The sequence below is a fragment of the Eschrichtius robustus genome, chromosome 8 (genome assembly GCF_028021215.1).
Source record: "Eschrichtius robustus isolate mEscRob2 chromosome 8, mEscRob2.pri, whole genome shotgun sequence".
Taxonomy (NCBI): domain Eukaryota; kingdom Metazoa; phylum Chordata; class Mammalia; order Artiodactyla; family Eschrichtiidae; genus Eschrichtius; species Eschrichtius robustus.
Window position 1 is genome coordinate 68,254,273 of NC_090831.1, and position 16,417 is coordinate 68,270,689.

Below are 16,417 nucleotides of genomic sequence, written 5' to 3' on the forward strand. Positions count from 1 at the left end.
CCCATGTTGCCAGGGGGAAGGGGGCTGGGGGAGGGATGGAGTAGGAGTTTGGGGTTAGTAGATGCAAAATATTACTTATAGAATGGATAAACAACAAGGTCCTACTGTATAGCACAGGGAACTATATTCAATACCCTGTGATAAACCATAATGGAAAAGAATATTTTAAAAAAGAATGTATATATATGTATAACTGAATCACTTTGTTGTACAGCAGAAATTAACACAGCATTGTAAATCAACTATACTTCAATTTAAAAAAATTTGCCAAGGAGTAGACTATACAAAATTAAACAGGGTACAAGTTTGTGCAATCCACTAAAAATTACATGGTTTCCATAAGTGATTTTTAAAATACAGTGAAATTTCACCTTAAAATTGACCTTAATGTTTAAAGGATGCCTCCTGATACACTGGAAATTCTGTTTTCATAAAGGTATTTAGGGAATAAAAGAATTATCAACATCCAGGAAAACAGGAGAGAGAAACTCAAATAACAAGTTGGTGAATGCCTTTTCCCAATACATTTTTTCCTCTAAGAAATGCTATAAATTATTAAGTTACTGCAAAATGAATGAAAAGTTTAAGATGATACTATACTCTGGCCTTAAATCTACTGAAATAATATTTATAATTATTAATATAAATATTTTAGGAGAAACTAACAGTAATTATATTTACTCGATCAGTGTTTGGTGAATTGGAAACAAAAAGCACAGTGAAATTTCAGTAGTAAGAGTAAAATGCACTTCTGCTTTTCGGAGAACTTCAGTTTTCATGAGAGAATCAAGAATTCAGGGACATACATCTTTGAGGCTCTTTTTGACTTTGGGGTTATACAAGTAATATATATTCATTGCAGTAAATGTAGGTAATCAAATTAGGCAAATATAAGTAGTCAAAATGAAGAAAAAATTAAATCACCTGTAATCATAAGGTCCATAGGTAAATAAATGTTTCTCCTTTCAAAGGTTTTTTAAGCATATAAAATATATATATAACAAAAAGGTTTATGCTAAACATGCCACCTTACAAACTGCATTTGTTTACATTTTGATGATAAATTACGAAAAGTAGAATTTCTAAGGCAAAGGGGCTCTACTTCTTTAAAGCTTCTGACATATATTGCCCATCTGTCTTCCAGAAAAATTGTGCAAATATAAATTCCCACCAGCTGGAGGCAGGCTGGTGCACACAGCACTCAATACATTTGCATGTTTTTCCTAGGCTTTCACCCAGTGTAACTCTTCTCTCTTGGAATGTATTTTTCCTCCTATTGCTACCTCTTGGTCCTTAGGAGTACATTATAAAAAATAAGATTTTCAACATCATTTCTACCAGCACCAATTTTATCTCGATTCCTGCCTACATTGTTTTACTGGTGGAAACTATACCTCCCAGTTGCCCTCCATCACCACAGGGCCTCCTCTACTTGCTGACCAGCTGTTTGCCGGAATGAAGAAAGATAGTGATATGTGTGAGGAAGTGCAGAAATAAGGAACAAAGTCCTCGGCTTCCTTCACAGAACAGAATCCTAGGGATAGGGTGGGATAACTGCCAAGTTCTATGTTCTTAAGATGTAGGTCTCAACATACTGTACCATGTGCAGAAGATTAGCTAGTTTTTTCTCAGTCTCACTGCGTCCCAGATTCTGGCATTAAGCTGTTTGTCACCCTTACATTTTGGTATGGTTATAAATTTTTCCTTCTGTTTTCAGGACTATTTTAATAAAAGATTACTCAGGGCTAAATTGGGGCTATTAGCCACAAAAAATTTCAACTAAAAAAAATCTTCACACTGACTTTTGGTTGGCAGCTGGTGGACAGATTTCTTGCCCTCCTGAAAAAGAACTCAATGTATCAGAAAGCACTTCAGTACTATCAATTTATTCCAACAGAGATTAGAATAAATTGAGGGATGTGTCAGTCTCCTTAAATACATAGAACCCAAAAGGTATCACTAAAATGTTAAGCTATTAAAAACAAAACAAACCAAAACTTTAGAGATAAAAATCTAACTGACTCTCTCATTCACCACACGTGGAATCTGTGCCCTAGTAAAGCGATTTGAACTGCATAAGCTGAGAAAGAAAATCAGCATCAGAGTTATGTTCTCCTTCAAAATGTAATCTCTTCTCACAGTGAAGGTCATGAAGTGCCTGGTAGTCAAAATGCTGTTTGCAGAACATGATGAAACACTGGTATTTCAAATTCTACCACACAAACTATAATTTTAGACAAAATTTTATTCTTAGTTATTCTAAGTTTAAATTGCCATTAATGTTCAATTTATTTTATTTTAGGCTATAAAAAATAATATAAAACCATGACTATGACTACAAATGTTCAAAGAACAAAACAGCTATAGAAGTAAATATGATCGTCTGTTGGCGAGTTATTCCTTAAATAATCCCTTTGCTCCTTATTCATACAAGTTATCTGCCTAATACCTGCTTTTAAACTTAATATTGGCTCTCTCTCCAATTTAAGAAAAATTTCAGAATGAAAAACCTAAAATTCCATCAGCTTCTTTTTTCCGAATAACCGTGAAAAGACCACCATTATCCAGTTTTGGTGGTGTAACACCTCTGCCCAGTTCCAGGAAGGTTCACGAGGAACACAACTTGAGAAATACAGGTTTGTACCACGCTGAGCTCCCACATGCTTCAAGGTCCTGTAACCCTGGAGACCTAAAAGGAGCTGCACTCCTTTAGGGAATGAAAAATGTTTAAGTATATTTGAACTGAGAATATTAAAATATATTTGGATACATTAGCATATTTTCATAACAGGTAGAAATCGTAATTGAATTTTTGTGGTGGTAAATTTAACCCAACTTTAGTAATAAAAAGATGCCCACAGGCTAGAAAGGCTTTTGTATCTCACTGTGAAGGGAATGCTTTTACTATAATTGGTTCATATCATAATTTGGTATTTTATATAAGGCAGATTCTATACTCTATTTACCTTCCTTTCTTTCCTTAAGCAAAAGAATATACATACTTTAAGGTATTCTGAATATACAACTTCTAATTATAAATATTTACATATGAGGCTATTTAGAATTAACCCTAAGATCTCCTTCCAGCCCTAAAACTTATATGCTGCCTCACTCTCACACTTTAATAGCAGAATGTTATAAATTATAAATCATAGCGCAATTTATAATTTTAAAATGTAAACATTTAAAAATAAGATTAATGAAATTTTTACCATTGCCTTTAAAAACTCTGGTTTAAAAACTGATGTATTGAGTATAATTAATGTGCAATTCAAGTAAAAATATAATAGGTATTGGTTTTAAACTTTAAAAAATGACTTTAGAACTATTTGGGATGATAAAAGGAAACAGACATTTTAATTTTTCTCCCAATTTTCCATGTTTAAAAAAAGGATTATGATTTCACTTATTGCCTTCAGCATTTTTGAAAATGGTACATTTCTAAATCTGTAACACATAAAAATATATGAGTCATATACGTGAGTTGCTGTAAGTCTGTATTATAATAAGTTTAAGACCATATTCTCATTAGCAGGACTGCTGACAATAAAATACCTGGTTCATATTAGAAAGGAACTGCCTACGTAATGTCAGCAACCCATTCCTGAAAACAGAATATGTAGCAAAATGTACCAGGGAGCCTATTCCTCATTACTTCAGAGAGGACAAATTACAATGTGCGACACATCAATCTAAACCTACCAACCAATTCCTTAAAGTATAACTAAAACACAATAAAATGCCTATGTATTGATATAAGCAGCAAATAAAGATGTTACTATGTTAAACTCCTTTCCTGATCACCAAACAATTAATACAGTTGTTCACCAGTTGCTTTGTAGCGGAAGCCTGGCCTCCCTTGGCACCAGCAATATCCAAGATGCACATCCTTCTGCTGCCACTAGGCGGGCCTTTCGAAATGTTTACATATGACTCTGGCAATCTAGTCATTTCATTTGAAATGTTGCTCAAGATTATTTTCACACACTGTTTTGTTAAAAACAGTTGAGTTTTGAAAGACATAAATATAAACTTTGCCTATATATACATCAACTGAAGAACTTGATTGAGATATATATATATATATATATATATATAATGAAGTCTGGACAATACACACTAAGAGGGGCTCTACCAAAAAAGATTATCCAGGAGGATGTAGCATTACAAGCACCCTTGTCAAACAGCAGTCCAGACATTTTCAGCTGCAAGTAACAGAAGTCTATCTAAAAGTGGCTTAAACTTTAACCAAGGAACTTATTATCTCACCTAACGAGAAGCCCAGAGGTCAACAGTTCCCAGGTTAGTAAATCTATCAGTTCAGCAGTGTCGTCATGGGCCACGCTGCTTCCTCATTTTATTCTGCCATCTTCAATATGTTCCCTCTGTCTTAGGTTACCTCCCCTCAGCAAAGACAGCAACAATGGACGTAACCTCATCAGGCATTTCATCCAGATAAAATAGCTGCCAGGGAAGGGGTGGCTGTCTCTGCAGTATCTGCCTATGAGCCCTTCATGTCCCATTAGTCAGAACTGTCACAGGTGCCCATTCTGAAACTAACTGCTGGCAAGGTGGACTGGGCCACCCTGACTGGTTGAGACAAATCAGAACTGCCCTCCCACGGCTAGGAGGAAAGCCAGTATCTCTTGAATCATGTGCTCATGCAGCGGAAGGTGAATACTTTGAAGTGTGGAAGGAGAGGGAATGGACGGGGTAGGCAAATCTGCTCCGAATGCTTAATTCAGTTTGCATTAATATAATAACTAAAATTTGTATAATTTAAGTCCAGGTGATGGGTGACATAAGTTAAACACAGATTTATTTTCACTGGAAAAACACCTTAACAGGAGACATTACCAAGCTTTCTAACCAAATAGTAAATGATTTAGAAGTCATTCCAAAACCTGTTAACAATCAGTGGATGGAGGATATACTTTATAGAAGTCCTTGTGCTGATTATTATGTAAGATACACAGCAGACGAGCAATCCGCAAGGTTACCATCCAAGTGGCAAAACATTTAAAAAAAGTTTAAATAACATTACAAAACAATAATCTAGCAGCTGCTACAATGTACTATGTGATTAAGAAGCAAATAAATGATAGGAGAAAATGTACACTATGAGATCAAAGACAGAGCTATCTAGAAACTGTAGAGAGCAAAAGACAAAATTTCATGTGGGATCTGACTGCAAGAGGGTATGGACAAAGTGAAGCAGGCCAGGCGCTCTGCAGACAGGAAACACTGGGCCCTGGGCCTGGGAGCAGAAAAATATCCTGGTTAGAACAGTGAGAGGTCCATGCAGAGGCAAACCAAGAGCAAACCATCATTACTAATTACTGATCACATGTTTAATATAACAAGTAAAAAGGTGCCCCAACCACAGTTTGGGATCTATACATATCCATTAGCATCTGCCTATTTTTCAGTTTTTTAAGTGAAAAAACGAATTGCAGCACCATGTCCTGAATGCATCACTGGAAAAGTATGCAAGTATACTCACCAGGTTGATACCGTAAGACAGAGAAACAATGTCAAACTAATGAACTGTCTGGGACCATCATGGTACAAGTCATTCTATCAAATATCTTAAGTGTTTGATGTTATTGTTTTGTACTGTTACTTCACTTCTATTTTTGTATCTCTTGTGATGTAGATTGTAACCTCCTTACAGACGTCACTCATCTGCTGTGTATCTTACCTAGTGGTAATTATTCCCTAATTTTTATTTAGCTGCTCAAAAGTTATTCTATTTTCTGAAGCCAAACTAGTAAAAGTGGCCAATGGTGTGTAACCTGCCTCTGACAATGACTATGCTATCTCTGACATTAAAATAAAAATACCCTTCAATACCATAGCCCAAGTGGCTAGTAAACATCAGTATACATAGCAACATCTAGAAAAGTGGTTATTTAACCTTTTTAGGGTCACAGATCTTTGAGAATCTGATGAAATTCAGAGACCCTTCTCACCCAAAAATGCAAATACAATATTTTGCCTATAATTTCGGGAGGCTTATAGATCACTCCACTCAGGCTCTCAAATTCATCATGGCTAAGAACCCCTAACATAGTGATAGCAACTGGGACGATCACTGGTTTTCACAGTTATCAATTCCTTTAAGTAAGCAACCCATCAACAAATTACTTTAAGGGTTACAGTTTTCCTTTGGTGCTGCCAAGCATATTTTCAGCTTGTGCATCAGGAAATAATAGATGCCAGAAATAAAAATAAGTCATTCCCTAAGTTTAGAGCTGAGCTATTTGACTTAGAATACTGAAAAATCTCAGAACAGTGACATCTTTAAGTCATTAATACTATGACATAAGGCTTCAGTACAGTATACTTAATACATTTCATTAAAAATATCACACACACACATACATACACACACATGTATAGCCATAAAAGTATACACCATTTTTGATGGAAATACCAATTGTAGGGAATGAATCAGTTTCTAACTTAACTGATAACTAGAGTGTAGCAGCAATTCTCAATTCTTTAATAACGTTCCACTAGTTAATGCACACTTTAAACATTTCAGCTTTTAGTGGATATGAATGAACTTTCTGGTGCACTCATTGCAGAAGCACTCAGTGGCCTTCCAGTGGGAGTGGAGGAAAGACCTATATTGGGCACTCGTAGGGAACTTACCATTCCCTTGCCTACAACATAAATTAAGGAGCACAACATTCTCTCCAGCTAAACCTAGAGGCTGGCTCAGAATCATTTGCCCAAGCATTTCACTGAGCTGATCAGAATTAGCAAGTGAATTAAAACTTCTTAGTACTCACTTCTGTCTATGAAGAAGTCTGTGTAAAGTTCCCTCTCATTCTTCTTCTTTAAAATGTAATGAGGGATCCATAATGCTATTAACTTTCTATATGTAAGGAAAATGAGGCTGAAATGGTAAGTAGCCTGCTTGATCACACAGCAAGAAAATGATGGAACTTAGAATCCAAATATTATGATTTCCAGTTCAGCGTGTACATTAGTTAGGGTTTGGTTCATCCGCAAATGACAAAATATCAGTAGAGCAGTGGCTCCCACAGAACAGAAGTTTGCTCCTGTCTCACATAAGGGAGTTCTCACACCACAGGGCTGTTGTGGCAACTCCACAGTCTTTAAGGACCCAGGCTCTTCCCAGCTTATTCTTCAGTTACCCTCACAATGCAGTCTAGTCTTCATGGTCCAAGATGGAGGCTAGTCCGCTACCAAATCATCACATCCACACTCCAGGGTGAGCAAAGTTAGCGGCAGGGGAGAGATGGAAGGTACATACCAGCTCTGTTTTTAAAAGGTTTCCTAAAACCTGCAATACAATGTTTCTTCTTATATCACACTGGCCAGAAGCTTCATCAAAATTCCATGTCTAACTGCGAAATGGCCACATGGCAAGATAAAAATGCTATTAACTAAGAAAGAAAGATAAACACATATTGAAGGACAACTAGTAGTTTCTGCCCCTATATCATGTTGAAACTAAAAGGTGGAAAAGGTGAAACTTGAGGTGTCTGACAGAACGACTTGCAGCACGATGGCCCCACACAGTTCAACTGTGTGTTGTTTCTCTGTCATATCCTGTCCATCAAGTATGAATATATAGGCACACCTTTTCAGTGATACATTCAGGAGATGATCACTGTTTTCATTAACAAATAATTCTCAACTGGATGAAATTGTTAAATTATCTCCATTTTTTTCAATTAATAAATTTCCAATAAAATAAAAACCAAAACACTACTTCACTGTTTTGAAATGGTCAGATATCTGATAGGTCATTACTGCCAATAGGATAAAATTCGAATATCTCGGAATGGCACACAGGCCCACTGAAAATCACCGTTCTAGACTCGTTCCTCATCAGTGGCCCTGACATATCCTCTCTCTCCTAAAGAACTGTTTACTGGCCATGAATATGTCCCGGATTCCTCTGAACCTACATACTTTACACAGTCTGTCCCACTGCCTGAAAATGTTTTGTTCCCAAACCACACCTTATAAGGGAATTATTCCAACAATTCTCAAATATCAGCATGCATAAAAATCACCTGCATTGCTTTTTTAAAAAATGCTGATTCTTAGGCTATAGTTTCAAAGATTCTGTTTTACTAGGTATGGGTCAGGCCCAGAAATCTGCAGCATTTTTACAAGGAGCAGAGTGCCCGAGACAGAGAAAGTGCTCAAGAATGTTGATGATTACTACAATAAGAAAAGACCACCTTACACTAATTTAAGATGTTTTTCCTCTGGATTAGTTTACTAAAGGATTAGTTTGCTATTTTGAGGTAACACCATAATTCTATCATGATATAATGAAAGAAGAAGACACATTTTCAGAAATCCACATTTGGAAAGATTACTGTGTGACCTCAATAAGAACTCTTCCCTTCATAATATGTTTTGGTTGCATTCAATGGGAAAAAACAGATACCGAATAAGACAACCACTTAAATATAAAAGAATATTGTAGTATTATTAAGATTACTAGGAAGACAATATTTAGGTCTTCCAATTCTATCTGAAATACTAGTAGAAACTGCAAAGCTCATACTGTACATTCTACTTAGAGTCTCATCGTCATTATTTATTTCCTCAACAGAATGAAATAAGAAGAGACTGTAAGTCAAAATATAAAAGCTATTCATCACAATTTTTCAGTTAAATAGTCTCAGATGTGGACGATATAACATTACGAAAGCCTCTGAGTAAATACTATAGGAAACCCATTATGGAATATGGTGTGCACACTTAAATTTTTTTTCCCTACTGATATTGTACTGAAGAAGTGCCTTCTAGGAAACAGTACCACAGTAAACTAGTCAACTACTCCCAAAGAGGTGTACTAAAAATCTGACTGCCTGATGGTTTTAGTTCAAAGAAAACGTACCTCAGAATTGCTGTGAAGACTTTACAGGTATTAATCTGTCAAATAATTTTACCTGAAGTCACTCTAGATGCCTTATGGCTAAAGACAAAAAGAGTCATAAGCCACTTGGAATTCATATTTATATAATTAACAAAATGCTTCTCAACTGCTTCACTGATTACAAAAATTTTTTTAAGTTTCCAAATATATTACTTTAAGAAACAAGATTTCACTCCTTAGAATTCTGAAGCTTTCTGCTCTTTAATGTTTGAAAGGAAGTAGGTTCAACCTAGAAATTTTATGGCTTAATTTGCTTTTTTATTTGTTTATGGCTCAACTGCAGTGGAAGAGAAACTGTAACTCTGTATTTTTGTGAAGTCTTTTTCAAAGTGTCTTAACACATTATTTGATGGTATACAATTACCAAATTACAGAGAGTGAACTGCAGTGGTTCTCAGCCCTGCATGCACACAAGAACTATCTGCGGAACTCTGGAAAAAAAATACCAGTGTCTGGGCCAAACCCCAGACCTGTCTAATCAGAATGTAGGGATGAGGCCCCAGCACCAGTATATTTTCAAGGTGCCCCCTAAATCACAAGAAGGTTAGATCCACTGAGTTAAGGAGACAGATCCCTAATTTACATTTGAGTCGGCTGAGTCCACTGAGCCCCAATAAAGAATGAGTGACTTCCTCACAACTGATTGTGTGCAAAAGAGGGCTCAGTTCTGCTTCTCAGCACAGTGGACACCTCTCCCCTGCCCCATGAAGCTCCCTCTCACCCTGCACCCTTAAGGAGACAACGCAGGGTGGTACACCCCACACAGAACAGCCGGGCCTGAATGGTTTCACCTCTGAATGCTGCTAGATTAACAGGTGAACCAGAATTAGGAATCAACGAATGTGAAAATTCTGTTAATTCTACCCATTAGACACATGACTTCACATTTCTTATTGGGAAAATAAACAGCTGCATGATGAAGTTAGTTGAAAAATCCTGGCACACCTCCTTTAGCACTGAAAGGTCAAGGGTAAAAACACAAAAATTGCCAAGTAAATTCACTGCAATTTGAGTTTTTCTGGATATCACAATACATGGGTAAAGAGTTATTAATAGGGTCAGTTGCTTTTTTAATCCGTAAACACCATTTTTTTAAAGAGTCATTATACTTCTGTTGTAAGAATGGGGAGTAAAAATAGAAAGCACATGGTGAAAATCTGTTTACTTTTTGTCATTGTTGTTTTAATTAAAACCTTCAGTCCTAGACAGAATCAAAGTGACTTACTGTCCCTTATGTAAATTTTTATTACACACAGCTAGATTTCCACTTTTAAATAAAGGAAAGAGCACAGAGATGAAGAGATTATCTAAAAAGTTCCATTTAAAAATGTGATAGTTTAACTTTAGTGTGTATACATGGTTTGACTGATACCCACGATGAGGAATTCAGTAGGAGAAAATCTTAAAAATAACCGACTACTTCCTAAAATCTCATTTATCATTTAAACTGGAAAACAGAAGGTGAGACTAAAGTACATATTTCAATATCAATACTTAAAGATGAAATCCAAGCCGCTGTGAATTACTAAATTCTGATTCTAAAGTCAATCAGTTTTACAAAATAATTAGCTTAATGGAAACTAGAAATTCTTATGCCCTACTTTAAGAAGCACGTGCATATTCTGAAAAACACAATAAACTTCAGCCGTACTATAACCCAATTCCTTTAATCTATATAATAGTGTTTGTCCAATTTCATTCTGCCTGCTCCAGAGTTATATTCAGTATCTGGTCGCCAATATTAGTGAACACACAACAGTAATCCAAATTATTCTTTTTCATTTTATTTTCCATGGGTTTTTCCGGTCGCTGTTATTTTTCCTTTTTTTCTTTCTTTTTTTTTTTTTTTTTTTTGCTATAATATAATAAGCTAATTCATGCCTTTCTTTCTCTTAGTTTTGGAGAGAGTTATATACCAACATCTAGGCAACAGATACCCTTTTTCCTAATTTAAAATAACTAGGAGGTTGCATACTACAGTAGGAAATTTGTAATCAACCTAATGTCTTAAAAGCACAATTAAACATGTCATAACAGAAGAAAACCCTGGTAATTACAAATAGTACCAGCCTCGCTGGGGTTTTAAACAGTAGTGTAAGACTAAGAAAAATCGCCACCCAGTGATGCAAATGAAAACTGCAATTTGTTTTTGTGTAAAATGAGTACCCTAGAGGATTACTACAACTTCATTACTGAATGAACGAATAGTACCGTCTTACGAGACTAGAAACTAGTTACGAGGGAAAGGATGTTTTTCTATAAGGCTTTTTTTTCCTTATTATTATTCAGCACGTTCGACATTTTACAAAGGCTAAAAGCTTTGCAAATCTTTACGGGGAAAAAGCTTTCTGTCCATAAGTGAGCTAAATGTGTACAAGCAGTCCAGATATTCCTATTATCAATAAAAGTGTCCAGGCTCTGCCTGGACCCTCAATTTCAAGTCATGGGGTGTTGACTTCAGCAACTCAGCAATGCCATCTAATAACTGTGACCTAAAACCTATTTGTGTTAAGAAGGAAGGCTTGCCTAGGGGAAGAGGTATTCTCAAGGTGGGAAAAATAATTTATACTTTTAACAACATAATTTAACCTTTTTAGAAATACGTTATAAAGGCCAAGTAAGGTGATAATGTAACAAATTCTATAGAATCCATATTGATAAGAAGTTGTTGGTATAAATATAATCTAAGTCTTTACTTAGCTGTATCATTTAGAAGTTAATAAACACACAAAAACACTTATATATACTTATTTTCCTGCAATGTATCTATTGTACATAAGAACAAAGAAAGCTATGTGGATACATGATAACCAAAACACACGTGTCAAAGTATGGGGTCATGTTAATAAAAGTATTTCATATCTACCATTTGACCTACTTAGTACTTTTCAAAATATTTCACACAGTATGCTCTGAGACTAAGCAGATATTATATATGTCAATATAGAACCATATGATAAAAAAAAGCAACTTAGAACAAATCAGTTTCTAAAAAAAAAGAGGTTACCATCCTGTTTTTGAAGATAATTAACTATATTCCTAATAATTTATCCTGACTCTTATCAGTCAATTCAGTTAAGGCCTTAACTGCTGAAGGATATTTTACTAATTAAACAATGTATAGTTGTCCTTAGGTTTCTGCAGTACCCCAATACTAAAATCTGCAGCGGCTCAAGTCCCTTATATAAAACGGCATATATGTGCATGTAACCTATGCATATCCTCCTGTATACTTTAAGTCATCTCTAGATTACTTATCATACCTAATACAATGTAAATGCTATGTAAATAGTTGCTAGGCATATGGCAAATTCAAGTTTTGCTTTTTGTGGAACATTCTGGTTTTTTTTTTTCTTTCAATATTTTCAATCTGCAGTTGGTTGAATCCACAGATGCAGAATCTGTTGATATAGTGGGCTGACTATATACCATCTTCCAACCTCAACTTCATTAAGGAGATTAAAGTTTTACGCAATAGTTTTAAATATTTAAAATATTAAATAGTGAAAAGTTTGGGGTAGCCAAAATTAAAGCCAAACTTTATGAATAATAATACAACCAACCCTCTTTTATTAAAAAAATAATAAACAAAAAAGCACAGCACTGTTTTTTAAAAATTAATGAACACAATTTAAATTTTTTTAAAAGAGCTTAAAATGTCACTAACGTCTTAAATTTTAAAATGATAATATGACTTTTTTTTTTTAAGTGATGGAGGGCTTCCCTGGTGGCGCAGTGGTTAAGAATCCGCCTGCCAATGCAGGGAACACAGGTTCGAGCCCTGGGCCAGGAAGATTCCACAGGCCGCGGAGCAACTAAGCCTGTGCGCGTGACTATTGAGCCTGTGCTCTAGAGCCCGCGAGCCACAACTACTGAAGCCCGTGCACCTAGAACCCATGCTCCGCAACAAGAGAACCCACCGTAATGAGAAGCCTGCGCACCGCAACGAAGAGTAGCCCACGCTCGCTGCAACTAGAGAAAGTCTGCCGCAGCAATGAAGACCCAACGCAGACAAAAAATAAATAAATTTATTTAAAAAAAAAGTGATGGATAGCTTAGTGGTTAAGAGAATAGGCTCTGAAGTCAGAATGCCTGGGCTAACTCCAGATCTGCTCTATGTAAGCTAGAGGAACTAGCTCTAGCTTTTTAGTCCTCCCCTGTATGTGGAGGTAACACAACCACTTCACTCACATGGTTGTCCTAAGCACATTACACACATTAACTCATTTAATCACCTCAGTAACCCTATTGGGTTGGTACTGTTATCATGCTTATTTTCTAGATAAGCTAAATGATACCCAGGAGGTTTCCTAACTTCCCCAAATGGTGAAGGGTAGCAGATATACCAACCCAAAATGCCACTTTGGCATAAGAATTATTTTGAGCCAAAATCACTTGAAAAATAGCAGGTGCAAGAAGGGCACTCTGACCTCCCCTTTCCTTCCTGAAAGCAGGAGATTTAAAAAAAAAAAAAAAAAAAGAAACCTATGGAAAATGCCAGGAGGAAAGAAACATTCTTACCACCAGAGATGGAGAGTCAGGGGCAAGAGAACTCCATACAATCAGAGCCTGTTAAAATAACCCTCATCTTCCTTTAGTATCCCCACATATTTTAGTTACTTTTCCACAACTGCCTCTTTGCTCAAGCTGGTATATGAGAACCTAGGTTTGGCCACATCTTTGGGTCTTCATTCTCCTGTGGGGGGCCCCATGTGCACGTAAAAATCCATATGCTTTTCTTCTGTTCATCTGTCCTATGTCTATTTAATTCTCAGGCCCAGCCAGAGACCCTAAGAGGCGAGAGGTAAAGTTTTGCCTCCCCTATAATGGAAACTCCAGTAAATTGTGGAGCCAGGATATAAACCCAAGGGGTCTGGCTCGAGTCAGCATTCTACCTGCACCTCACCGTAGAGTCTCTGCGGTGCTCCTGAGAAAGAAGGGAGATGGTGTTACTGATGAAAAGAGAAGAACAGAGGAAGTGAGAACCCAGACATGATGCTGACTGACAGCATCAAAACTTCAAAAGAGTAACTAAGATCACAGAACAGTAGGTACACAAGGATTTTTCATGGAAAATGGTGGAGGGCAGTGGAGCTTTGCACCTGGCTAAAAATAACGCTAAACAGAGACAAGCATCAGCAGACATGGCAGCTGAAGGACCAGAAGCCTTCAGCCAACATTTGGGAGTCTGCTCTTGCTTGGATCATTTGAATGAGGGTGCACTACCAGCGGCACCTGAAATTAAATCACAATCCTGGGACTGGGAGGTAAGTGATGCCTCACTATGATTTCCCAACCGCAAGACTATGGTACAGGAGTCAACACCAATCCCGCTTAGTCCAAGATGGCCTTAGGAAAACTCCCTCAAAATACAGCATGCCAGCTTTTGGGAAAATGCACCATTATACCTTAGATATATCAGATGGAGCAGCTGGGACATGAAAGCATATGAGAGTAATTAATTGCCAGAAATTCCCTCAAGCATTAGCAAATTTGGACATTTCCGACTTCTGAGGCTCAGTTAAAGACCACTTCTTAAACTAGTCTTTCCTAGGAAGGAAAGGTCCGTAACAGAAGCTTCACCAGCTAAGGCGGAATACCATGGAAACGGGGCCCCTGTTGGGCTAGTTATGAGACAGGCAGTGAAACATCTTCATGTTACAAGCTACCAGACATTGAAGGAGATTTTAGAGAGAGCAGCACCAGGGGTTTTTTCAGTTGTGGTTAAAAGTTGTCTCTGTAATGCTGCAAAGTGGCAGGCCACAGAGCCAGGTGAAGAAGACGTATCGAGAGTTCACAAAGTCCAGCTGTAGAAGCTGTACGTGCTCTCAGACATGTCAGTGCACTAGACTCACAGCCTTTAAATGCCTGTTTGATAACAAAGAGAATAAGGTGGATTTCTAATCATGAAACAACAGAAAAGAGCACAGTTCTCTGCATATGTGTTGAGATTACAGAGGTGTTCTAAAATGAAGAATACAGAACAGAGTTTGGAAAACCAGGCTGTGCTGAAGCAAATTTCTGAGAGAAGAATTTATTGTGAAACTCCTGAAGAGGCAGAAACTATACAGGAGACTAGAGGCATCCCTGAAGTTTTTCTGTTAGTGGGGCTAATTTAGCAGGTAAAAGGGAAGCAACGCTGGCAGCTTTTGAAACAGAAGTTGGGGTTGACAGAGCCAGTTCTGACTTAGAAGGCAAGGCACAATTTCCTGACACTGTAAGAAGGGCCAGAGAAGCAGTTGTGCCCAGGGCACCCCACTTTATCCCAGTCAGGAGGCTCCCCAGAAAAACCACCAACCCTGGTCAGACTACGCCCCACTACTTTACCTCAGACGTAGGGGATCTGGTCAGAGAGAAAATAACTCTGACCACTCTAGCTACTGCCCCTGTCCCAGGGCACAGGAAGCAGATACAGAAAAACACACAGGCCTGCCAGAATTTGACTGTGGAAAAGATGGGATATTCTACGGTAACATTCAGCCATGAGAAAAACTCTCTTCCGGTCTCCCAGAGATTAAGGCCAAGAAACAGAAGAGGGCCAGAGGGGTAAAATCCTTGCATCCTTACTATGAGAGACCAGATCCTAAAGAGAAGGGCTGAAGAGGCAGAGACCCACCCACCCACCCTTCTGAATGTGTGGGGTCAGAGGCCAAGAGGGCCTAAGCTGAAGGTTCAGGACTATCCGTAAACCCAAGGAGCCATCTCCTACTCCTCAAGACACGCAGACCATTTGCTAATGCCAAGGGACTCTGGATAACTGGGCCAAGATAAAGACAGAAGAGATAGGAAACCAGAATCTGGAAAGGGAGACACCTGAGAAACATCGCCAGAAGCAAACACTCTATGAGTTCATGCAAATCCTCTCAGAGAAGGAGCTGAATTTGGCAAGAGGAAATCCAGAGTAGGAGAGGATGCGTTTCACAAGGGGACACTGGGTTTTGGTTCCTCCTCACCACCCTGTTGGTAGAGAACTGCTGGGAAGAACTATCTAAAGACTGCAAATCTCTTCCTTGGAGGAAAGACACAATGACATGAAGGAAATGTTATTTTTCAGAATTCCCCTTGGGAAGAGCATAGTATTTGGTTGAAAGAAATATTTTTTAAAGCCACTAAAATGTCAATAACTAGCAGGTATTAATTTTATAATAGAAAATAAACTAGTCTTAACATTCAGGAGACACTATTTAACATATTTAGATTTAAAAGTGTACTTCAACACTGTTGCTGGGAATGTAAATTGGTGTAGCCACTACGGAAAACATTATGGAGGTTCCCCAAAAAACTAAAAATAGAACTATCATATGATCCAGCAATCCCACTCCTGGTTATATATACAGAAAAAAAATGAAAACACTAATTCAAAAAGATACATGCACCCCAAAGCTCATAGAAGCACTATTTAAATAGCCAAGACACAGAAACAACCCAAGTGCCCATTAACAGATGACTGGACTAAGATGAAGTATATATATACATACATACATA

At 37.3% G+C, this 16,417-nt stretch overlaps 1 protein-coding gene across 2 annotated transcripts in view; it reads right to left on the bottom strand.

The window, feature by feature from the left end:
- Positions 1–16,417, bottom strand: part of UMAD1 (UBAP1-MVB12-associated (UMA) domain containing 1) — a 235,909-nt gene that overhangs the window by 194,388 nt on the left and 25,104 nt on the right. The window lies entirely within an intron of this gene.